The sequence below is a fragment of the Anomaloglossus baeobatrachus genome, chromosome 5 (assembly GCF_048569485.1).
Source record: "Anomaloglossus baeobatrachus isolate aAnoBae1 chromosome 5, aAnoBae1.hap1, whole genome shotgun sequence".
In the NCBI taxonomy this organism is placed as follows: domain Eukaryota; kingdom Metazoa; phylum Chordata; class Amphibia; order Anura; family Aromobatidae; genus Anomaloglossus; species Anomaloglossus baeobatrachus.
In genome coordinates this window covers 352,563,251-352,588,209 of record NC_134357.1, presented here as the reverse complement: position 1 = coordinate 352,588,209, position 24,959 = coordinate 352,563,251, and positions in this window count along the sequence as shown.

Below are 24,959 nucleotides of genomic sequence, written 5' to 3'. Positions count from 1 at the left end.
AGGAACTTTGTTGTAGAGATGGATGTATGAGATGGAGCACCATCCTGCTGCAGAATTTGACTCCTTTTATGCTTTTATGATTGGGAATGTAAGAGGTAGCTAATACTTCTGGATATTTTAGGCTATTGATATTGCCTTCCACCTTGTAAATGTTTCACATACCCCCATACTGAATGAAACCCCAGACCAAGATCTTTCCACCACCAAAACCTAGCTGCTTCCTGGATCCAAACGAGCTCCAGTAGGTCGGCTGTGGTGTAATTCAACTGAAGATTCGTCAGAGAAATCCACCTTCTGCCACTTTTCCAGCGTCCATCTGTTTAGCAGGCTGTGGGACTTGGCAAACGCCACACAGTTTTTTAATTGCCTTTTGTTTAGTGCTGGCTTCTGGGCACTAATTCGACCATGGGGGCCATTTCGAGACAGAATCCTACAAACTGTTTTACAAACCCTGTCAAAAATTATAGAATCACCTGGCTCTGAGGATGTTCATTCAGTTGTTTACTTTTGTTTAAAGAGGTAGTCACCGGAAATGGTTTTACAACAGTCTTGAAGGAGTTCCCAGAAATGCTTAGCACTTGTTGGCCCTTTTGCCTTCACTCTGCCTTCCAGCTCACCCCAAACCATCTCTATTGGGTTCAGGTCTGGTTACTGTGGAGGCCAGGTCATCTGGCGCAGCACCTCATCACTCTCCTTCTTAGTCAAATAGCCCTTACACAGCCTGGAACTGTGTTTGGAGTCATTGTCCTGTTGAAAAATAAATTATGATCCAACTAAACGCAAACCAGATGGAATACCATGCCGCTGCAAGATGCTGTGGTAGCCATGTTGCTTCAGTATGCCTTCAATTTTGAAAAAAATCCCCAACAGTGTCACCAGCAAAGCACCCCCCACACTATCACACCTCCTCCTCCATGCTTCACGGTGGGAACCAGCCATGTAGAGTCCATCCGTTCACCTTTTCTACAAAGACACAGTGGTTGGATCCAAAGATCTCAAATTTGGACTCATCAGACCAAAGCACAGATTTCCACTGGTCTACTGTCCATTCCTTGTGTTCTTTAGCCCAAACAAGTCTCTTCTGCTTGTTGCCTGTCCTTAGCAGTGGTTCCTAGCAGCTATTTTACCATGAAGGCCTGCTGCACAAAGTCTCCTCCTAATAGTTGTTCTAGAGATGAGAAGGTGTGTCCAAACTTTTGGTCTGTACTGTACAAATGGATAATGCTTAGGAATAAGGTGACATTTCCATTACCTGAATCTATGAGAACAAATCACCAGTATCACACCGCAATTAGTGTATAGATACTGAAACACTTATATCATGTTATATCATAAGATTAACTCTTTTTTTACATTGCAGGTGAATAATTAATTTAATGTACATAATTACAAGAGCCAATTGCTCCTGCATATCAGGCTGGCCCACATTTGTAATATATGTGAATGGATAAACTCACTCTTTATTATGGAAATATTTTAGAACAAATTATTTTGAGGTTTAAACATGAGCTATTTGAACCCCCTCTCAAGAAGACAGCTATGGATGTCACATGTATACAGTGGGGAAAATAAGTGTTTGATAGAAAGCCAATTTTGCAAGTTTTCCCATCTAAAAGAATGGAGAAGTCTGTAATTTTTATCTAGGTACACTTCAACTGTGAAAGACAAAATTAAAAAAAAATCCAGAAAATCACGTATGATTTTTAAATAATTAATTGCCTTTTTTTTGCATGAAATACATTTTTGATATAATAGAAAAACGGAACTTAATATTTTGGCACCAAAACCTTTGTTTGCAATTACAGAGATCAGATATTTCCTTTAGTTCTTGACCAAGTTTGCACACACTGCAGCAGGGATTTTGGCCCACTCCTCAATACAGATCTTCTCCAGATCTTACAAATTTAGGGTCTGTCGCTGGGCAACATTGCGTTTTAGCGCCTTCCAAAGATTTTCTATTTGATTCAGATCTCAAGACTGGCTAGGCCACTCCAGGACCTTGAAATGCTTCTTATGGAACCACTCCTTAGTTGCCCTGGCTGTGTGTTTCGGGTCATTGTCTTGCTCGAAGTCCTAGCCATGACCCATCTTCAATGTTTTTACTGAGGGAAGTAGGTTGTTGGCAAAAAACCTCACGATACATGACCTCATCCAACCTCCCTTCAATATGATGCAGTTTCCTTGTTCCCTTTGCAGATAAGTACCCCCAAAATATAATGTTTCAACACCCATGCTGCACGGTTGGGACGGTGTCCTTGACGTTTTACTCATCCTTCTTATTCCTCTAAACATGGCGAGTGAAGTCAATACCAAACAGTCATGTTTTGGTCTCATCTGACCACATGACCTTTTCCCATGCCCAGGTCATTGGTGAACTTCAAACGGGCCTGGACATGTTCTGGTGTAAGCAGGGGGACCTTGCGTGCCCTGCAGAATTTTAATCCATGATGGCGTAGTGTGTTACTAATGGCAATCGTTAAGACTGTGGTCCTAGCTCTCTTCAGGTCATTGACCAGGTCCTTTCATGTAGTTCTGGCCTGATTCCTGACCTTTCTCAGAATCATCCTTACCCCTCGAGGTGAGATTTTGCATGGAGCCCCAGACTGAGTAAGACTGGCAGTCATCTTGTGCTTCTTCCATTTTCTAATAATTGTGCCAACAGTTGTTGCCTTCTTACCAAGTTGCTTATTGTCCTGAAGCCCATCCCAAGCTTGTGGAGGTCTACAATTTTGTCCTTGGTGTCCTTAGAAAGCTTTTTGGTCTTGGCCATGGTGGATAGGTTGGGGTGTTATTGAGTGTGCGGACAGATATCTTTTATACATGTAACAAGTTCGCACATGTGCAATTAATACAGGTAATGAGTTCAGAGTAGGAGGGCATCTTAAAGAAAAAATAACAAGTGTGTGAGAGCCAGAATTCTTGCTGCTTGGTAGGTAATTAAATACTTACTTCATGCAATAAAATGCTAATTAATTATTTAAAAATCAGACAATGTAATTTTCTTGATTGTGGGGTTATTCTGTCTGTCACAGTTGAAGTGTACCTACAATATAAATTACAGACCTCTCCATTCTTTGTAGGTGGGAAAACTTCATAAATCGGCAGTGTGTCAAATACCTATTTTCCCCACTGTACATTAAATGTTGCAGTTGATATAGATTCACTACATACATGTAAACCATATTTATTTTATTCTATTAGTTATATATTTTATAGCGTTTTAGTAATTGATTGCAGATATTTTAAATATTGTGACTATTTGGTAACTACTTATTGCAAACATTTCTTAGCATATATTCTCCTTGTATTCTGTGGGTTGTCTCCAGGTTCTCCGGTTTCCTCCCACACTCCAAAGACTTAAAATTCAATACTGGAGAGGAGAAATTGGTTTAGGCCGAATTACCAAACTGTTTTTTTTTTTTAAATCAGATACTTTTTTATTAAAACAGAGTACATACAACAGAATAACAAATCGGCATCCAAATTAAATTTATCACATCTATTACCCCTTTAACTCCCCCTCCCGCCCCCCTCCCCCACCCCGGCAGCAACACTTCTCCCCGATACTACATCCCATATAGTACACACTTTTAATACCCTTCAACTGTAGTACAGCAACCATCCCGTTGTGCAGGAGGAACAACTAGTAACACAAATAAAACAAAACATACACATCAGAGGTCTCAGACGGCTATCCCCGTCCCATATCAGTTTACTGGTCCATCACTCGTCTTATTCGCATTGCAGCCAAGGAGACCAGAGCTTCTCAAACATTTTAACATTCCCCCTTCTTTCATACACTCCCCGTTCCAGCTGAAGAATACACTCCACCCTTTTAATGTACTCTCCCCTGGTCGGGGGGTCTTTTTTAATCCAGGACCTGGCGATTAGCTTTATTGCCGCATACAGCAGCCTAGCAATGACAATTTTCATAGTATTTTCCACCCCAAGCTCCTCAACATATCCCAATAGGCAGATCACTGGTTCCCTGGGGAGGACACACCCATATGTTCTTCCTATCTTGTGGATAACCTTAGTCCAAAAGGAGACCAGTCTCGGACAAGACCACATCATGTGAAAAATACCTGCGTCAGATCCCTGACACCTTGGACACTTCGAATTCCTTTTCAACCCCATTTTAAACATCAGTAAGGGAGACCTATATACCCGGTGAATCACGTATAGGTGAGACAGTCTGGCTGGTTCGCTCATGGAAAGTTTAGGGACATACTCCAGGATACTCTCCCACACCTTCTCCGTTATCGGCCCAACTTCCTCCTCCCATTTAGATTTAGTTTTAATTGGGTATTCTAACAGAAAGGTATGTAGTATATCTTTATACGTGCCAGAAATGATCCCTTTAGTGCTTCCTCCGCCCTTACACACATACTCCAGTACCAGGTCAGTCTGTATGGCCACACTTTGTTTAGCCGCTTGGGCTGCAATCGCATGTTTTAATTGTCTGTAGTGGAGCCAGCCGGACGCCGGTAACTTAAACTCACTCTGTAACTGCGGGAACGATTTCACAATTCCTCCGTCCAATATCTGATGCATGTATATCACACCCTTGCGTCTCCACTCCTCAATATTCCCCATTTTCTGAATCTCCGGGAGATTACTGTTATCCCAGATAGGTGTAAACTTAGTTAACCGGGTCACCCCTCTCACCCTTTTCAGCCTATCCCAGGTCTTATTTATAAGTGCCATTGTAGGAGATGTTCTACCCAGGAGCCCCACCGCACCATCCTCTAGTCCCATTACCAATGGACTTCTACCCACTATGTACTCCAGTACTTCTTTAATGCCCCCATCTTTCTCTCGATCAGACCAACCCCTGAGGTGTTGACATTGCGCCGCTATATAATACAATTCCGGATTTGGGATTGCTAGACCCCCCTCATCCTTCGGCCTTTGTAAAGTCTCTAATCGCACCCTAGGCTGCTTTTTACCCCACACCAGATCCCTAAACAGCGAGTTTATCCCTTTAAATCTTTTCCTTGAAATACAAACAGGGGCATTGTGCAGTATGTATAGGAGTTTAGGCATTACTACCATCTTTAGTAAATTAACCCTTCCAACAACTGACAAATGTAGCTTGTTCCAGGCATCCACCTTGGTTCTCAATTTTTTAAGGAGCGGCCATAAGTTCACCTGTATGTATTTTTCTACTGGCAGAGATATCTGGATACCTAGATATTTAAATTCGTCCACATTCTTCAATTTGTTAGCCCCAGTATCCTCATTTGTCCAGGCTACTTCCCCATCCACCTTAAAGAGGCTCGATTTAGACCAATTAATGGTCAGTCCCGAAACTTCTCCAAATTTCTCTATTATCTGCATGGCATGATCCAATGAGGCTGATGGATCCCCCAAGAAAAGTAATAAATCGTCAGCATAAAGAGCTATTTTCTCCTCTAAATGAGAAAAAAACCAAGGAGAAAATTGTAGAAAGCACAGCTCAGTTTTTTGTTTTTTTTTTTGTCTGTTATCTTGCTTTAATGCAAGTTGGGGGTGCAGCCCTCCTGATACTGAGGCTGAACAATTACCTGCTTCTCACTTTTTGCTGTGTATTTAATCTGGGACCCAGCTAACCACTTTACCATCCATATTGAAGTTTTGACATGACACTAGTCAGGTACAGAATATGTTTTTAACTTTAGTAGGTTAGGGACTGTCTCAGATGGGTACACCGTGACGAGGTGAGACAGCTTCTTACCTTTTTGCAAAAATGTATATACTAAGTACCCTGTTTATTAAGCACTTGCAATTTATTTATTTATAGTCAGGGTATTTTTTCTACAATTTTCTCCTTGGTTTTTTTCTAGTCTTGAGGCTGCAATTCACATGCTTGTAATGTTGCATGTTTTTTGAACATTTGTCACAGCTCAGTTTTTTGTTTTTCTTTTTTGTCTGTTATCTTGCTTTAATGCAAGTTGGGGGTGCAGCCCTCCTGATACTGAGGCTGAACAATTACCTGCTTCTCACTTTTTGCTGTGTATTTAATCTGGGACCCAGCTAACCACTTTACCATCCATATTGAAGTTTTGACATGACACTAGTCAGGTACAGAATATGTTTTTAACTTTAGTAGGTTAGGGACTGTCTCAGATGGGTACACCGTGACGAGGTGAGACAGCTTCTTACCTTTTTGCAAAAATGTATATACTAAGTACCCTGTTTATTAAGCACTTGCAATTTATTTATTTATAGTCAGGGTATTTTTTCTACAATTTTCTCCTTGTTTTTTTTTCTAGTCTTGAGGCTGCAATTCACATGCTTGTAATGTTGCATGTTTTTTGAACATTTGTCACAGCTCAGTTTTTTTTTTTTTTTTTTGTCTGTTATCTTGCTTTAATGCAAGTTGGGGGTGCAGCCCTCCTGATACTGAGGCTGAACAATTACCTGCTTCTCACTTTTTGCTGTGTATTTAATCTGGGACCCAGCTAACCACTTTACCATCCATATTGAAGTTTTGACATGACACTAGTCAGGTACAGAATATGTTTTTAACTTTAGTAGGTTAGGGACTGTCTCAGATGGGTACACCGTGACGAGGTGAGACAGCTTCTTACCTTTTTGCAAAAATGTATATACTAAGAACCCTGTTTATTAAGCACTTGCAATTTATTTATTTATAGTCAGGGTATTTTTTCTACAATTTTCTCCTTGGTTTTTTTCTAGTCTTGAGGCTGCAATTCACATGCTTGTAATGTTGCATGTTTTTTGAACATTTGTCACAGCTCAGTTTTTTGTTTTTTTTTTGTCTGTTATCTTGCTTTAATGCAAGTTGGGGGTGCAGCCCTCCTGATACTGAGGCTGAACAATTACCTGCTTCTCACTTTTTGCTGTGTATTTAATCTGGGACCCAGCTAACCACTTTACCATCCATATTGAAGTTTTGACATGACACTAGTCAGGTACAGAATATGTTTTTAACTTTAGTAGGTTAGGGACTGTCTCAGATGGGTACACCGTGACGAGGTGAGACAGCTTCTTACCTTTTTGCAAAAATGTATATACTAAGTACCCTGTTTATTAAGCACTTGCAATTTATTTATTTATAGTCAGGGTATTTTTTCTACAATTTTCTCCTTGGTTTTTTTCTAGTCTTGAGGCTGCAATTCACATGCTTGTAATGTTGCATGTTTTTTGAACATTTGTCACAGCTCAGTTTTTTGTTTTTTTTTTTGTCTGTTATCTTGCTTTAATGCAAGTTGGGGGTGCAGCCCTCCTGATACTGAGGCTGAACAATTACCTGCTTCTCACTTTTTGCTGTGTATTTAATCTGGGACCCAGCTAACCACTTTACCATCCATATTGAAGTTTTGACATGACACTAGTCAGGTACAGAATATGTTTTTAACTTTAGTAGGTTAGGGACTGTCTCAGATGGGTACACCGTGACGAGGTGAGACAGCTTCTTACCTTTTTGCAAAAATGTATATACTAAGTACCCTGTTTATTAAGCACTTGCAATTTATTTATTTATAGTCAGGGTATTTTTTCTACAATTTTCTCCTTGTTTTTTTTCTAGTCTTGAGGCTGCAATTCACATGCTTGTAATGTTGCATGTTTTTTGAACATTTGTCACAGCTCAGTTTTTTTTTTTTTTTTTGTCTGTTATCTTGCTTTAATGCAAGTTGGGGGTGCAGCCCTCCTGATACTGAGGCTGAACAATTACCTGCTTCTCACTTTTTGCTGTGTATTTAATCTGGGACCCAGCTAACCACTTTACCATCCATATTGAAGTTTTGACATGACACTAGTCAGGTACAGAATATGTTTTTAACTTTAGTAGGTTAGGGACTGTCTCAGATGGGTACACAGTGACGAGGTGAGACAGCTTCTTACCTTTTTGCAAAAATGTATATACTAAGTACCCTGTTTATTAAGCACTTGCAATTTATTTATTTATAGTCAGGGTATTTTTTCTACAATTTTCTCCTTGGTTTTTTTTCTAGTCTTGAGGCTGCAATTCACATGCTTGTAATGTTGCATGTTTTTTGAACATTTGTCACAGCTCAGTTTTTTTTTTTTTTTTTTTTGTCTGTTATCTTGCTTTAATGCAAGTTGGGGGTGCAGCCCTCCTGATACTGAGGCTGAACAATTACCTGCTTCTCACTTTTTGCTGTGTATTTAATCTGGGACCCAGCTAACCACTTTACCATCCATATTGAAGTTTTGACATGACACTAGTCAGGTACAGAATATGTTTTTAACTTTAGTAGGTTAGGGACTGTCTCAGATGGGTACACCGTGACGAGGTGAGACAGCTTCTTACCTTTTTGCAAAAATGTATATACTAAGTACCCTGTTTATTAAGCACTTGCAATTTATTTATTTATAGTCAGGGTATTTTTTCTACAATTTTCTCCTTGGTTTTTTTCTAGTCTTGAGGCTGCAATTCACATGCTTGTAATGTTGCATGTTTTTTGAACATTTGTCACAGCTCAGTTTTTTTTTTTTTTTTTTTTGTCTGTTATCTTGCTTTAATGCAAGTTGGGGGTGCAGCCCTCCTGATACTGAGGCTGAACAATTACCTGCTTCTCACTTTTTGCTGTGTATTTAATCTGGGACCCAGCTAACCACTTTACCATCCATATTGAAGTTTTGACATGACACTAGTCAGGTACAGAATATGTTTTTAACTTTAGTAGGTTAGGGACTGTCTCAGATGGGTACACCGTGACGAGGTGAGACAGCTTCTTACCTTTTTGCAAAAATGTATATACTAAGTACCCTGTTTATTAAGCACTTGCAATTTATTTATTTATAGTCAGGGTATTTTTTCTACAATTTTCTCCTTGGTTTTTTTCTAGTCTTGAGGCTGCAATTCACATGCTTGTAATGTTGCATGTTTTTTGAACATTTGTCACAGCTCAGTTTTTTTTTTTTTTTTGTTTTTTTTTTTTTTTTTTTTGTTTTTTTGTTTTTTTGTCTGTTATCTTGCTTTAATGCAAGTTGGGGGTGCAGCCCTCCTGATACTGAGGCTGAACAATTACCTGCTTCTCACTTTTTGCTGTGTATTTAATCTGGGACCCAGCTAACCACTTTACCATCCATATTGAAGTTTTGACATGACACTAGTCAGGTACAGAATATGTTTTTAACTTTAGTAGGTTAGGGACTGTCTCAGATGGGTACACCGTGACGAGGTGAGACAGCTTCTTACCTTTTTGCAAAAATGTATATACTAAGTACCCTGTTTATTAAGCACTTGCAATTTATTTATTTATAGTCAGGGTATTTTTTCTACAATTTTCTCCTTGGTTTTTTTCTAGTCTTGAGGCTGCAATTCACATGCTTGTAATGTTGCATGTTTTTTGAACATTTGTCACAGCTCAGTTTTTTTTTTTTTTTTTTTTTGTCTGTTATCTTGCTTTAATGCAAGTTGGGGGTGCAGCCCTCCTGATACTGAGGCTGAACAATTACCTGCTTCTCACTTTTTGCTGTGTATTTAATCTGGGACCCAGCTAACCACTTTACCATCCATATTGAAGTTTTGACATGACACTAGTCAGGTACAGAATATGTTTTTAACTTTAGTAGGTTAGGGACTGTCTCAGATGGGTACACCGTGACGAGGTGAGACAGCTTCTTACCTTTTTGCAAAAATGTATATACTAAGTACCCTGTTTATTAAGCACTTGCAATTTATTTATTTATAGTCAGGGTATTTTTTCTACAATTTTCTCCTTGGTTTTTTTCTAGTCTTGAGGCTGCAATTCACATGCTTGTAATGTTGCATGTTTTTTGAACATTTGTCACAGCTCAGTTTTTTGTTTTTTTTTTTTTGTCTGTTATCTTGCTTTAATGCAAGTTGGGGGTGCAGCCCTCCTGATACTGAGGCTGAACAATTACCTGCTTCTCACTTTTTGCTGTGTATTTAATCTGGGACCCAGCTAACCACTTTACCATCCATATTGAAGTTTTGACATGACACTAGTCAGGTACAGAATATGTTTTTAACTTTAGTAGGTTAGGGACTGTCTCAGATGGGTACACCGTGACGAGGTGAGACAGCTTCTTACCTTTTTGCAAAAATGTATATACTAAGTACCCTGTTTATTAAGCACTTGCAATTTATTTATTTATAGTCAGGGTATTTTTTCTACAATTTTCTCCTTGTTTTTTTTTCTAGTCTTGAGGCTGCAATTCACATGCTTGTAATGTTGCATGTTTTTTGAACATTTGTCACAGCTCAGTTTTTTTTTTTTTTTTTTGTCTGTTATCTTGCTTTAATGCAAGTTGGGGGTGCAGCCCTCCTGATACTGAGGCTGAACAATTACCTGCTTCTCACTTTTTGCTGTGTATTTAATCTGGGACCCAGCTAACCACTTTACCATCCATATTGAAGTTTTGACATGACACTAGTCAGGTACAGAATATGTTTTTAACTTTAGTAGGTTAGGGACTGTCTCAGATGGGTACACAGTGACGAGGTGAGACAGCTTCTTACCTTTTTGCAAAAATGTATATACTAAGTACCCTGTTTATTAAGCACTTGCAATTTATTTATTTATAGTCAGGGTATTTTTTCTACAATTTTCTCCTTGGTTTTTTTTCTAGTCTTGAGGCTGCAATTCACATGCTTGTAATGTTGCATGTTTTTTGAACATTTGTCACAGCTCAGTTTTTTTTTTTTTTTTTTTTGTCTGTTATCTTGCTTTAATGCAAGTTGGGGGTGCAGCCCTCCTGATACTGAGGCTGAACAATTACCTGCTTCTCACTTTTTGCTGTGTATTTAATCTGGGACCCAGCTAACCACTTTACCATCCATATTGAAGTTTTGACATGACACTAGTCAGGTACAGAATATGTTTTTAACTTTAGTAGGTTAGGGACTGTCTCAGATGGGTACACCGTGACGAGGTGAGACAGCTTCTTACCTTTTTGCAAAAATGTATATACTAAGTACCCTGTTTATTAAGCACTTGCAATTTATTTATTTATAGTCAGGGTATTTTTTCTACAATTTTCTCCTTGGTTTTTTTCTAGTCTTGAGGCTGCAATTCACATGCTTGTAATGTTGCATGTTTTTTGAACATTTGTCACAGCTCAGTTTTTTTTTTTTTTTTTTTTGTCTGTTATCTTGCTTTAATGCAAGTTGGGGGTGCAGCCCTCCTGATACTGAGGCTGAACAATTACCTGCTTCTCACTTTTTGCTGTGTATTTAATCTGGGACCCAGCTAACCACTTTACCATCCATATTGAAGTTTTGACATGACACTAGTCAGGTACAGAATATGTTTTTAACTTTAGTAGGTTAGGGACTGTCTCAGATGGGTACACCGTGACGAGGTGAGACAGCTTCTTACCTTTTTGCAAAAATGTATATACTAAGTACCCTGTTTATTAAGCACTTGCAATTTATTTATTTATAGTCAGGGTATTTTTTCTACAATTTTCTCCTTGGTTTTTTTCTAGTCTTGAGGCTGCAATTCACATGCTTGTAATGTTGCATGTTTTTTGAACATTTGTCACAGCTCAGTTTTTTTTTTTTTTTTTTTTGTTTTTTTTTTTTTTTTTTTTTGTTTTTTTGTTTTTTTGTCTGTTATCTTGCTTTAATGCAAGTTGGGGGTGCAGCCCTCCTGATACTGAGGCTGAACAATTACCTGCTTCTCACTTTTTGCTGTGTATTTAATCTGGGACCCAGCTAACCACTTTACCATCCATATTGAAGTTTTGACATGACACTAGTCAGGTACAGAATATGTTTTTAACTTTAGTAGGTTAGGGACTGTCTCAGATGGGTACACCGTGACGAGGTGAGACAGCTTCTTACCTTTTTGCAAAAATGTATATACTAAGTACCCTGTTTATTAAGCACTTGCAATTTATTTATTTATAGTCAGGGTATTTTTTCTACAATTTTCTCCTTGGTTTTTTTCTAGTCTTGAGGCTGCAATTCACATGCTTGTAATGTTGCATGTTTTTTGAACATTTGTCACAGCTCAGTTTTTTTTTTTTTTTTTTTTTGTCTGTTATCTTGCTTTAATGCAAGTTGGGGGTGCAGCCCTCCTGATACTGAGGCTGAACAATTACCTGCTTCTCACTTTTTGCTGTGTATTTAATCTGGGACCCAGCTAACCACTTTACCATCCATATTGAAGTTTTGACATGACACTAGTCAGGTACAGAATATGTTTTTAACTTTAGTAGGTTAGGGACTGTCTCAGATGGGTACACCGTGACGAGGTGAGACAGCTTCTTACCTTTTTGCAAAAATGTATATACTAAGTACCCTGTTTATTAAGCACTTGCAATTTATTTATTTATAGTCAGGGTATTTTTTCTACAATTTTCTCCTTGGTTTTTTTCTAGTCTTGAGGCTGCAATTCACATGCTTGTAATGTTGCATGTTTTTTGAACATTTGTCACAGCTCAGTTTTTTGTTTTTTTTTTTTTGTCTGTTATCTTGCTTTAATGCAAGTTGGGGGTGCAGCCCTCCTGATACTGAGGCTGAACAATTACCTGCTTCTCACTTTTTGCTGTGTATTTAATCTGGGACCCAGCTAACCACTTTACCATCCATATTGAAGTTTTGACATGACACTAGTCAGGTACAGAATATGTTTTTAACTTTAGTAGGTTAGGGACTGTCTCAGATGGGTACACCGTGACGAGGTGAGACAGCTTCTTACCTTTTTGCAAAAATGTATATACTAAGTACCCTGTTTATTAAGCACTTGCAATTTATTTATTTATAGTCAGGGTATTTTTTCTACAATTTTCTCCTTGGTTTTTTTCTAGTCTTGAGGCTGCAATTCACATGCTTGTAATGTTGCATGTTTTTTGAACATTTGTCACAGCTCAGTTTTTTTTTTTTTTTTGGTTTTTTTTTTTTCTCCTCTAAATGCCCATACTTAAATCCATGGATCTCCTTTGTTTTCCTAATGGCCGCCGCCAGAGGCTCTATTGCAATAGCAAATAGGAGCGGCGATAGTGGGCAGCCCTGCCTCGTTCCCCGGTGCAACTCAAACGCTGAGGAGGTCATACCGTTAACTCTAACTTTAGCAGTAGGCCTATTTTACAACAGCTGCACCCACTTTACAAACCGTGGGCCAAAACCCATATGCTGCAACACTTTCCACAGATACCCCCACTCAACACTATCAAACGCTTTCTGGGCATCTAACAAAGCGATCACCCTCCGGCCAGGGTTGTCAGGCGGCAACTGTAGATTAAGGTACAATCTCCTGATATTAGCAGCTGTCGACCTATTGGCCATGAACCCTGATTGGTCCATATGGATTAGGTTAGATATAACTCCAGTCAGCCGGTTTGACAACACCTTAGCCAGAAGCTTCACGTCCGCTGTTAATAACGAGATGGGTCTATATGAGTCTGGAAGCCTCGGATTTTTATCCTTTTTAGGAATTACCACTATTATTGCTTCTCTCATAGATTCAGGCAATACACCTTCCCCCTCCGCCACCTCAAAGACTTTCAATAGTTTGGGTAATAGGATTTCTTCTAACTGTTTATAAATTTCAACTGGTAGCCCGTCTGCTCCCGGTGCCTTGTCATTGCTCATGCCATGCAGAGCGCCCTCCAGTTCATCAATAGTAATAGGTGACTCCAGGTTATCTCTATCCGCCACAGACAACACCGGAAGCTCACCTCGCTCAAGAAATGAGTCCACCTCTTCCACCCTCATCTCTCCAATAGAAGAATATAGCGTGCGATAGAAATCTTTAAAGACCCCAAGGATCTCCTCAACCTCAGTGACCTGTGTCCCCTCCACCGTGTCCATACCATGCACAAATGAACTACTCCTTTGAGCTGCAGCTATGACCGATAATAGATGACCAACTTTTTCCCCCTCCTCATAAAAATGCAATTTTTGGAATGCCTGCTTCCTTACCGCCTTCTCCAAAAGCATCTTATTAACCTGTTCATGCGCCTGCCTAAGATTTTGCTTCGCGTCCGTAGTATTACTCCGGATTGCTTCCAGCTCTGCCTTATCTAAGGCCTCCAGGCTATCTTTCTCATCCTGCCTCGTCTGTGTTTTACGTTTACAGATATCCCTGAACAGGAGCCCCCTGAGGTATGCCTTCATCGCATCCCATACCACCAGCGGACCAGTGCTACCCTCGTTATGGATAAAGAAATCCCCAAGATCCCGTTCTATATTCCCCATATTAATATGACGGATCCATGCTGGATGAAGCTTCCACTCTCCCCTCCTTCCCCCTGTCAGGGTCCCCCGTCGTATGGACACTAGAATTGGGCTATGATCTGAAATCACTCTTGTCAGATATTGCACGTCGCTTATCATTGCATCCATCAGATCACTAGCTAGAGCCATGTCAATGCGGGACAGAGTGTTATGTGAAGCCGAATAACAAGAGAAGCAGGATACCCTCCCATTCCTCACTCGCCAGGCATCCACCATTCCAAGTTCCCCAATAAGAGTGCCAAACGAAGTCATACAACTATCCTGAATACCTGGAGGTCTACTACTCCTATCCCAGTACAGGTCTATCAGATTATTGAAGTCCCCCACCAGTAAAAAAGGGATTACTCCCCCCTTCTCAGAGAACTCCCTTATCTCCCTTAGTTTGGTGCACTTATATGGAGGTGGTATATATATTGCAGCTATACACATGAGTCTGCCAAATATTTTACACTTGACGGCCACACACTGTCCCTCTTTATCCACATACACTTCTATCTCTTCATATTGCACAGAGCTATGGATCAGCAGTGATACACCCCTTGCATAGTTGGAAAAGGTGGAGTGATAGGCCTTCTGCACCCATCTCCTATTCAAAACATGTGTTGTCTCCTTTGTTAGATGTGTTTCTAGTAGACATATTACTGACGGGTTCTGGTCTTGAACATATTTAATTATTGCCGCTCTCCTAGACCTATCTGATAACCCTCTAATATTCCAACTCAACACCTTAATTCTATCCCCCATTATCCCACCCAGTAAAACCATCAAACCTTGTAGTATCTCCCAATGCTGCCTCTACCCTACCCCTTTCCCCCCTCCCCCCCTGCTCCCCTCCCCTCCTACTCCCCACCACTTCCTGTTTTCGAGTACTCCCGTGAAGCATCGGGTTTTCCAAACCTGGTCCATAATCCCTACTAAATTCCCCCCTACCTCCCTCGCCTTCCCCTCTTAGACACATTTTAAAACTCGTCCCTTTTCCAACAATTCTCCACTCCCCCCCTTTCTATGTATAATCATATTCCACTTAACCAATATAACAGTAAAATGGCGAACAGTAATTAAACTGGAATCTCAAATTGTAAATACCACCACCGCGCCAAATTAGGCAGTCCCCATGTCCTGCGAAGCTCACATCAAACCCTTCGCATTCCCCCTGCATACTACCTCAATCCCAAAGGGAAGGAGAAAAAAAAAAAAGAAAAAACAAGAAGGGTCCCCTGTAAGCTCCTAAGGATGTTGTAGAGCCTCAGCCGGCCTTCTCCAACACACTGCAGATTCAGACAGTCAGCTCATTCCTTCAAACGGATCCGCTTTTCGTTTGCGTCCAACCACTGCATGGCTTCCTCTGGAGTTGTAAAAAAGTGCACCCGCTCCAACGCCATCACTCTTAGCTTCGCCGGGAACATCATTGAGTATTGCACCCCCATCTCTCGCAGGCGCCTCTTTACTCCTGTAAAAGTCATACGTAGCTTTTGAACAGAAATGGAGTAGTCCGGGTATATGGAAATTCTCTGGCCGTCAATCATAAGATCCTCCATGTCTCTTGCCTTTCGCAGTATAGTGTCCCTGTCTCTGTAGTTGAGGAGCTTGGCTAGCATAGTGCGAGGGCCCCTGCCTGCTGGTTGTGGCTGCATCGGGACTCTGTGTGCACGTTCCACAGCATAGAGCTTGGATAAGACATTAGCACCCATTTTCCCCCTGAGCCAGTCTTCTACATATTCAGTGGGGTTTCTTCCTTCCGCTTTCTCAGGGATGCCGACAATTCGGATGTTATTTCTTCTAGAGCGGTTCTCTAAATCATCATTTTTTGCCATGATTTCAGCTATCTGCTGTGCAAATGTTTTTTCAGACTTTTGTAGTTTTGTAATATGATCCTCTGTTATCCCCACTCTCTCCTCTACAGCAGTTGTTCTCAGGTCTGCTTTCTTGAGGTCTTTCTTAATGTCAGCAACCTCTGCCTGTAATCCCTTAACTTGCTTCGTCAGGGAAGTCAGAGCCTCTTTACAAAAAGACACCACTGCAAAAATGTCCTTTAAAGTGGGGTTTTCTGGAGCCTGGTCTGCACTATGTGCTTCCTCTACTTCTCCTGTCTTATCTTGCTGCTGTTCACCATCCCCCATCTCATCAGAGCTGGCATTGTCTTCTCCCTCCTCACCTCTGTTATCTGTATGCTGATGTGATTTCTCTGAAGTCCGGGCAAATTTCTCCAGCCTTGCCGCGACCTGCATCCTCTCCTGACAGGCTGCATTAACCTTCTCAGCTTCCTGCCTTATCATGGCACCATCCTGAGAGCTGGGGACTTTCCCGCCTCCATTATCCTTTTGCCTGTGACGGACCATGGCACCTCTCTGCATCCACCAGCCTCACTCCAGATAAGTCCTCACCACCTTATCTTCCTGATAGCCGGCTGAGGCAGTGATAACAGCGGTATTCAGGGATTTATCAAGGGAGTTTGCAGGAGAGCTCCACAAACACGTCTCTTCACATTGCCGTCCAGGCCACGCCCCCATTACCAAACTGTTGATTGTCTATAAATCTTTTTTTATTTAGGTCTTTGCGTTTTGCAAAACATAAGTCACCTTTTGTCACAATTGTTGATTTTCACTTGTCCTGATGGAGACTTTTGTTGTCCGAAACGCATAGATCTAAATTAAAAAGAATTTATAGACAATCAACAGTTTGTTCATTCGGCGACAGCGCGGCATAAACCTCGTTCTCCTCTCCACCATTGAATTTTAACCCACGTGGGATCATTGCTCAGGCTTACGCAGGAGTTGTGACTCACAAGGTGAGTTTTGTTGTATGATCCTCTCCATAAATATCTGGTAAGACCCTATCTGCGCTTTTTATCCTCAGTTGCATACTCCAATGATTTTAGATTGTGAGCCCCAACGGGGACAGTCTGTACAGGGCTGTGGAATGAAAAGCGCTATATGAATGAATAAAATAAATAAGTAAAATATACTCACTTGCTCTTTTGCATATATTAATGATACACTGGTTTTTTTAAGGCTGATTTTCCAATTCTGATAGGATTCTTTCATCGCATTTAAAGGAACTTTATACAGAACAGTAAAGAAAGACAATATAATTATTTCCTTCCTTGAGGATCCCCATTTTATTGATCGCCTGATTGTGAGTCATAAACGTGAAGCTATAAAGCGCAGGATAGATGGTGTTCTGCCCTGATACTGTAGATGGAATAGACATATTCCCACACAAGAGATGGGTAATCACATCCTACTGAACAGGAGGCTTTCACTTCCCAGCTGCCTGTTTTTCTCCTCACCAAATTAATTTTTGTTTGTCTTACATGGATTCGTTAAACCTGACACCTTTTCTTTCATTCTTCAATTGCTGCATCTGGAGGGAGCGGGATACAGAGTGTTTGCTAGTACAGGGAGCACGCCAACAGTTATATAGAAAGAGGCAGCCTCGATGCAGTGATGTGATAATATTGTGATTGAAATGCAATGCTGTACAAGAGGAGACAGCAATTTGGCCTACATAAAAAAGAGGCTCTTTCATTTCTTGTTGCTATGGCGAACAACTTCTCTCATAACAGGGTATAGAATGGCGTTTTTTTACTCTGAATAGGAAATCAGATGCAAAAACACTTACATTATTAACTCTCTGCTCTGCCGTGGGGAGGAGTAGGCTTTTCAAATACATCGCCTCCATATAATAAACAAGAAAAATGTATGACATTTGAGAAGTATAGGCTTCGTACATGACAAAAAAAGAGGAAAAAGAATATGTGTGCATGTATATATATATACTGTATACACACACACACACACACACACACACACACAATCATGAGAACAACTAAGTGCACCTTATTTTGAATTAATGCATCAACACATGAAAAGAAAACATCTAGTCCTTGGATGGTTTTAAAGGGAACCTGTCACCTGTTAAGCTCTATTTTACACATTCTAGTATGCTGTGAAATAGAAGAGCTCTCATTATACTAATGTGATGCCCTGACCTATCAGGTCGTCACAAGGTATTGTGGAATCTGCCCTTCTGCATGATATCCACCTCCTCCTTGGTTACAGGTCCCTGACCTTTGGTGTTGCTAAGAACAAGCTAATTAAAACCCTAGGAACACTCTGCACCACACCCACCAGACACACCAGTGAACAGCCTGAAAGGAATAGGATAGCCCACTTGGGGGATTGGTTAAGGGAAGGTCAGGAGTGTCAGGAGACAGTCAGTTGAGTGGTGACTCTCGAGAGGAGATGTCAAGAGCTGGGCTCCTTGTTACTACTAGGTGGCAGACGTTGGTCTGGGCCTGGTAGAAGCTGGACCCCAGTCGCAGGGGACCGTGACAAGGGGTACGGACTGCAGAGGAGGACAGCCGGTGGCCTTGTGCCATCACCGGGCAGGGGCCAGGGCACGACGGGGTACGTGGACCCTAGGCCAGGAAGTAGCTTCAGGCGTTTTGGTAATTTAGCCGACGAGGACGGGGCCTTCAAGATTCATTCTCCACCCGCTCTAAAATCGGGGTACTAGCGCAACGAGGGGGATAGGACTTTCCCACTACATAGTCCAGAAATTCCCAAGCGTGAACCCTGAGAGCAAGCTTACCCAGTTAGCCATACTGGTGAGCGGGACCCGTTTAGTTCTATGCTAAAAGGGACCAACTACAGAAAAGAGGTGCCAAGGTCACAGGCTAACAAGCAACACCAACGGGCATGAGATCCAGGCGTGCTCTCTCCCTGCTGCAGTGGCATCAAGAACTTTGGTTTTATCAGCGTCAATGTTATTGGACCGAGTGAGTACGCAATTAACCCTTACCAGCCCGACGGCACCTCCCCGACACCATCACCGAGTCCCAGGGCATTCCCCCTACCCATGGAGGGGTTAAACACCTGGCTGCCCACACCATCGCCACTGGGCACTGCCAATTGCAGCGGTGGTACTCCATTTTACCATGCACTACGGGTGGTGTCACGAACCTTCCACACCTTCCCCTGTAAATATCCCCCTTTATTCCAGGTGGCTGCGCGACCCCGACCTCTCGGGTTCGGAGACCCCTCAAGCAACCGCGGATCCGGATCCGAGTGGCAGCGGCAGGCTGCCGACGCGGGGGCGACACACTAACAGATGACACGGATTCATGAGATGGGTGTCTCTGGTCTTGATCAGGCGCCTCCCCTCTTCTTTCAATTGTCGCCCTCCTTCCCTGCTTGGTGTGGATGACACGTTCTACATCATCCACACAGTGTCGGCCATCGTGCTCCTGCGCAGGCATAGTTCACTCTGCGCTGTCGCGGACAGAGCACAGAAGTGTAGCGCGCATGCAACGGCTTTAACTATGAGTCATCAGCGCTCTTTGGCCTATCCCAGCGCATGCGCAGTACAGTACCTTGCTCTGCCCTCGGGAGGGCAGAGTGAACTATCACAGGAGCACATTGGCATGCACTGTGTTGATGACTTAGGACGCATCATCCACAAAAAACAGGGAAGGAGGGCAACAATTGGAAGAAGAGAGGAGGCGCTGGATAAAGACCAGAGAAACCCATTGGACCAGACCAGGCCATCTCTGAGTATAATAATAGCTCCTTTTTGTGCCTTGAATAGTGAATTGGGGACATACATACAGCATTCTAGAATATTGTAAAATACGGCTTAAATATCCAAGCCGTGGTTTATATGGGGAAAACCTGATGCCAGGTTCCCTTTAAAATTAGGAACTACAACTTCAGACAAACAACACATGCCAAATTACAATGTATCATTATTTATTTAGCTAAAACCAATCTAAAATGCAGAAGTGTTGTGTGGAAAATTAAGTACACGCCATGAAAAAACAGCTTGTAGAACAACCTTTAGCAGTAATAACTTAAAATAATTGTTTTTTGTATAACTTTATACCTATTTTTGATATGGACGAATACCTCATGGATTTTATCCATAATTTTCATCGTTTTATTGCACATGCTGTCTTTTCTTTTTTTTTCATTCTTATGAATGATATAGCCAGACCATTTAGCGTTGGTTGGGTGAATTAGGGTGTCTACTCTGTGGAGTGCACTTATATAGTGCTGGGCAGCCCATCTGCTGTAATATTATGGGTGTTCTCAATATGCTGTAAGCCAGACACTGTACATCACATGTACCTGTGTGACAGGCGCCCTATGCAAACCTCATCTGTGTGCATGTTTAAACCCTTTACAACCAAGGATGTAACTGTATATAGTATAAATTTCACCGCACTCTCCTGGAATTTTTCACGCAAAACGTGAATTTTATTTAGACAGATGGTGGACAGTAGAAGGCAAGGCAAGGGGAATAGCGATAACCAATCAATTGACGTTTCGACCGGTAGGGTCTTTGTCACAAAATATCTCTGAAAACAAAAAACAAATAAAAAATAAGTATTAATGTACACCCTAAAAAGTATTAGTTACATATATATATATATACACACATATACAAAATTTACATAAATATACACTTATATACAGAATACACAGTTCAAGTATCTAGATGCTGTCAAGGAGCAAAAGACATTAAACAAAAGACATGGGACAAACATCATCCTGGATGGGTAACCAGTAATCAAAGAAGGAAGTTTGTGTAATACTGTATATATCAATCACCATTATGTTGAGGGGATGAGTAAAATATTACCTTATCTGAATGCAGTAAGGGCGCTCCTGCGCCTGTGTCCCAGCTGGTCTGTTAGAGTGTGTATTTAGATGAATGATCTCAGGTTTAAATAGCCCGCTCATGAGGTGGGGGACGTGGTGAGACAGTCACATGGTATATGTGACGTCACGCCAGTCTTGTGGCCATGGGAGGTGCCGCATATACAGTTAGGTCCAGAAATATTTGGACAGTGACACAAGTTTTGTTATTTTAGCTGTTTACAAAAACATGTTCAGAAATACAATTATATATATAATATGGGCTGAAAGTGCACACTCCCAGCTGCAATATGAGAGTTTTCACATCCAAATCGGAGAAAGGGTTTAGGAATCATAGCTCTGTAATGCATAGCCTCCTCTTTTTCAAGGGACCAAAAGTAATTGGACAAGGGACTCTAAGGGCTGCAATTAACTCTGAAGGCGTCTCCCTCGTTAACCTGTAATCAATGAAGTAGTTAAAAGGTCTGGGGTTGATTACAGGTGTGTGGTTTTGCATTTGGAAGCTGTTGCTGTGACCAGACAACATGCGGTCTAAGGAACTCTCAATTGAGGTGAAGCAGAACATCCTGAGGCTGAAAAAAAAGAAAAAAACCATCAGAGAGATAGCAGACATGCTTGGAGTAGCAAAATCAACAGTCGGGTACATTCTGAGAAAAAAGGAATTGACTGGTGAGCTTGGGAACTCAAAAAGGCCTGGGCGTCCACGGATGACAACAGTGGTGGATGATCGCCGCATACTTTCTTTGGTGAAGAAGAACCCGTTCACAACATCAACTGAAGTCCAGAACAATCTCAGTGAAGTAGGTGTATCTGTCTCTAAGTCAACAGTAAAGAGAAGACTCCATGAAAGTAAATACAAAGGGTTCACATCTAGATGCAAACCATTCATCAATTCCAAAAATAGACAGGCCAGAGTTAAATTTGCTGAAAAACACCTCATGAAGCCAGCTCAGTTCTGGAAAGGTATTCTATGGACAGATGAGACCAAGATCAACCTGTACCAGAATGATGGGAAGAAAAAAGTTTGGAGAAGAAAGGGAACGGCACATGATCCAAGGCACACCACATCCTCTGTAAAACATGGTGGAGGCAACGTGATGGCATGGGCATGCATGGCTTCAATGGCACTGGGTCACTTGTGTTTATTGATGACATAACAGCAGACAAGAGTAGCCGGATGAATTCTGAAGTGTACCGGGATATACTTTCAGCCCAGATTCAGCCAAATGCCGCAAAGTTGATCGGACGGCGCTTCATAGTACAGATGGACAATGACCCCAAGCATACAGCCAAAGCTACCCAGGAGTTCATGAGTGCAAAAAAGTGGAACATTCTGCAATGGCCACGTCAATCACCAGATCTTAACCCAATTGAGCATGCATTTCACTTGCTCAAATCCAGACTTAAGACGGAAAGACCCACAAACATGCAAGACCTGAAGGCTGCGGCTGTAAAGGCCTGGCAAAGCATTAAGAAGGAGGAAACCCAGCATTTGGTGATGTCCGTGGGTTCCAGACTTAAGGCAGTGATTGCCTCCAAAGGATTTGCAACAAAATATTGAAACTAAAATTTTTTTTTTGGGTTTGGTTTATTTGTCCAATTACTTTTGACCTCCTAAAATGTGGAGTGTTTGTAAAGAAATGTGTACAATTCCTACAATTTCTATCAGATATTTTTGTTCAAACCTTCAAATTAAACGTTACAATCTGCACTTGAATTCTGTTGTAGAGATTTCATTTCAAATCCAATGTGGTGGCATGCAGAGCCCAACTCGCGAAAATTGTGTCACTGTCCAAATATTTCTGGACCTAACTGTAGGAAGCAAGGGGATTGTTTGAGTAAGGATGTAACTGTACATGTCGCGCCCTGGGGCAGCCAAGCTGCTCGGATCCGGGCGGTCCGTGGCTCGAGGGGTCCCAGACCCGGGGGCACCGTCGAACAGTTTTTAGATGAAAAATAAAAATAAAATAAAAGTCCAACTACGCCACTCGCGGTTTGCGGCCAGGGATGGTAGGGCCTCCGCTGCAGGTTCCCACTGGGGATGATGGATGGGGGCAGTGTGGATGGTGGAGCCCTCCACGACCAGGCCTTTTCCCTAGGGGTAGGTGAAGAGTTAACGTGGAAGCGCGGCAATGAAGCAGTCCAGGCCAAGGAGAGCAGTTTGATGGTGTTTACTCACTTGTTCGACGCCCTGAGATGTACTGGATTCCAGGTGCGCCCGTATCCTGATGGCTGTGCCTGCCAACCTGGTGCCACTCTCCACCTGTGCACTCCTGTGTATGGGGGTCCTCCCTGGCGTGGAGCACTTGGAGATCCTCCTGGTGTCTGGATCCTGCCTCAGGCAGCTTGAACTATTTAAGGAAATATGTCCCAGTCCCCACTGCTGCTGATGCCTCGGATGTTAAAGGGTGGCAGATGAGTCCTGGAAACCCACCTGCCTGGAAAAGTTAACAGAGGGCTTGAAGTCTGTGTCTGTTCTGGGGATCTGCATCCCTGCGTGCAAAGTACTGTGAGCAGTAGCGTAGCTAGCGGGGGGGGGGCAGAGGGTGCGGTCACCCTGGGCCCCATGCTCAGAGGGGGCCCTCTTGGAGCTACAATGCTATGACCTGTATCAGTGACACTGCACCTTTAAATAGAGTGGCTTGGCCGTGTCACGAGGTTTAGGTCCTATCACACAGCGCACTATTTGCAGAGGATTCCCTGCTGCTGTTTCCCAAGGACCTGTGCAGTGCTCAGTGCCAGCTCCGCCTCCTTCTCCCTCCGTTGTCTCAGTTATTTCTTCTGCTGCACACAAATCTCTAAGCTGCTGATGAGAGGCAGAGAGGATGTGAGATTGTGTGCAGTGGGGGTGGGAAAGAGATTTACTGTGGTGACAGGGGGCAGTGTCCATTACTGTGCAGTGTGGGGGCCTGATAACGTGTGTACTGAGGGGATGTGTGTGGGGGGAGGGGATCTGCATATTATAAAGGCCTTATCACATGTATGTAATGAGGGGATGTGTGTGTGTGGGGGGGGGTGGAGGGGAGCTGTATATTATAAAGGCCCGATCATATGTATGTACTGACGGGATGTGTGTGGGGGGGCGTAGGGGAGTTATATACTATAAAGGCCTGATCACGTGTATGTACTGAGGGGATGTGTGTGTGGGTAAGAGGGGCTATATATTGTAAAGGCCTGATAACATGTATGTATTGAGAGGATGTGTGTGTGTGTAGGGAAGGGGGGCTATATATTATAAGGGCCTGATGACATGTATGTACTGAGGGAATGTGTGTGTGAGGGGTGGGAAGGGGGGGCTATATATTATAAGGGCCTGATAACATGTAGAGTGGACCAATCACACTGTCTATAGGGGAGCTGTTGGTCCATCATACTGTGTATATGGGAGCTGTGGGCCCATCATACTGTGTATAGGAGAGCTGTGGGCCCATCATACTGTGTATAGGGGAGCTGTGGGCCCATCATACTGTGTATAGGGGAGCTGTGGGCCCATCACACTGTGTATAGGAGAGCTGTGGGCCCATCATACCGTGTATAGGGGAGCTGTGGGCCCATCATACTGTGTATAGGGGAGCTGTGGGCCCATCATACTGTGTATAGGGGAGCTGTGGGTCCATTATACTGTGTATTGGGGAGCTGTGGGCCCATCATACTATATATAGGAGAACTGTGAGCCCATCATACTGTGTATAAGAGAGCTGCGGGCCCATCATACTGTGTATAGGGGAGCTGTGGGCCCATCATACTGTTTATAGGGGAGCTGTGGACCCATCATACTGTATATAGGAGAACTGTGGGCCCATCATACTGTGTATAAGAGAGCTGCGGGCCCATCATACTGTGTATAGGGGAGCTGTGGGTCCATCATACTGTGTATAGGGGAGCTGTGGGCCCATCATACTGTGTATAAGAGAGCTGTGGACCCATCATACTGTGTATAGGGGAGCTTTGGGCCCATCATACTGTGTATAGGGGAGCTGTGGGCCTATCATACTGTGTATAGGGGATCTGTGGGCCCATCATACTGTGTATAGGAGAGCTGTGGGCCCATCATACTGTGTATAGGAGAGCTGTGGGCCCATCATACTGTGTATAGGGGAGCTGTTGGTCCATTATAC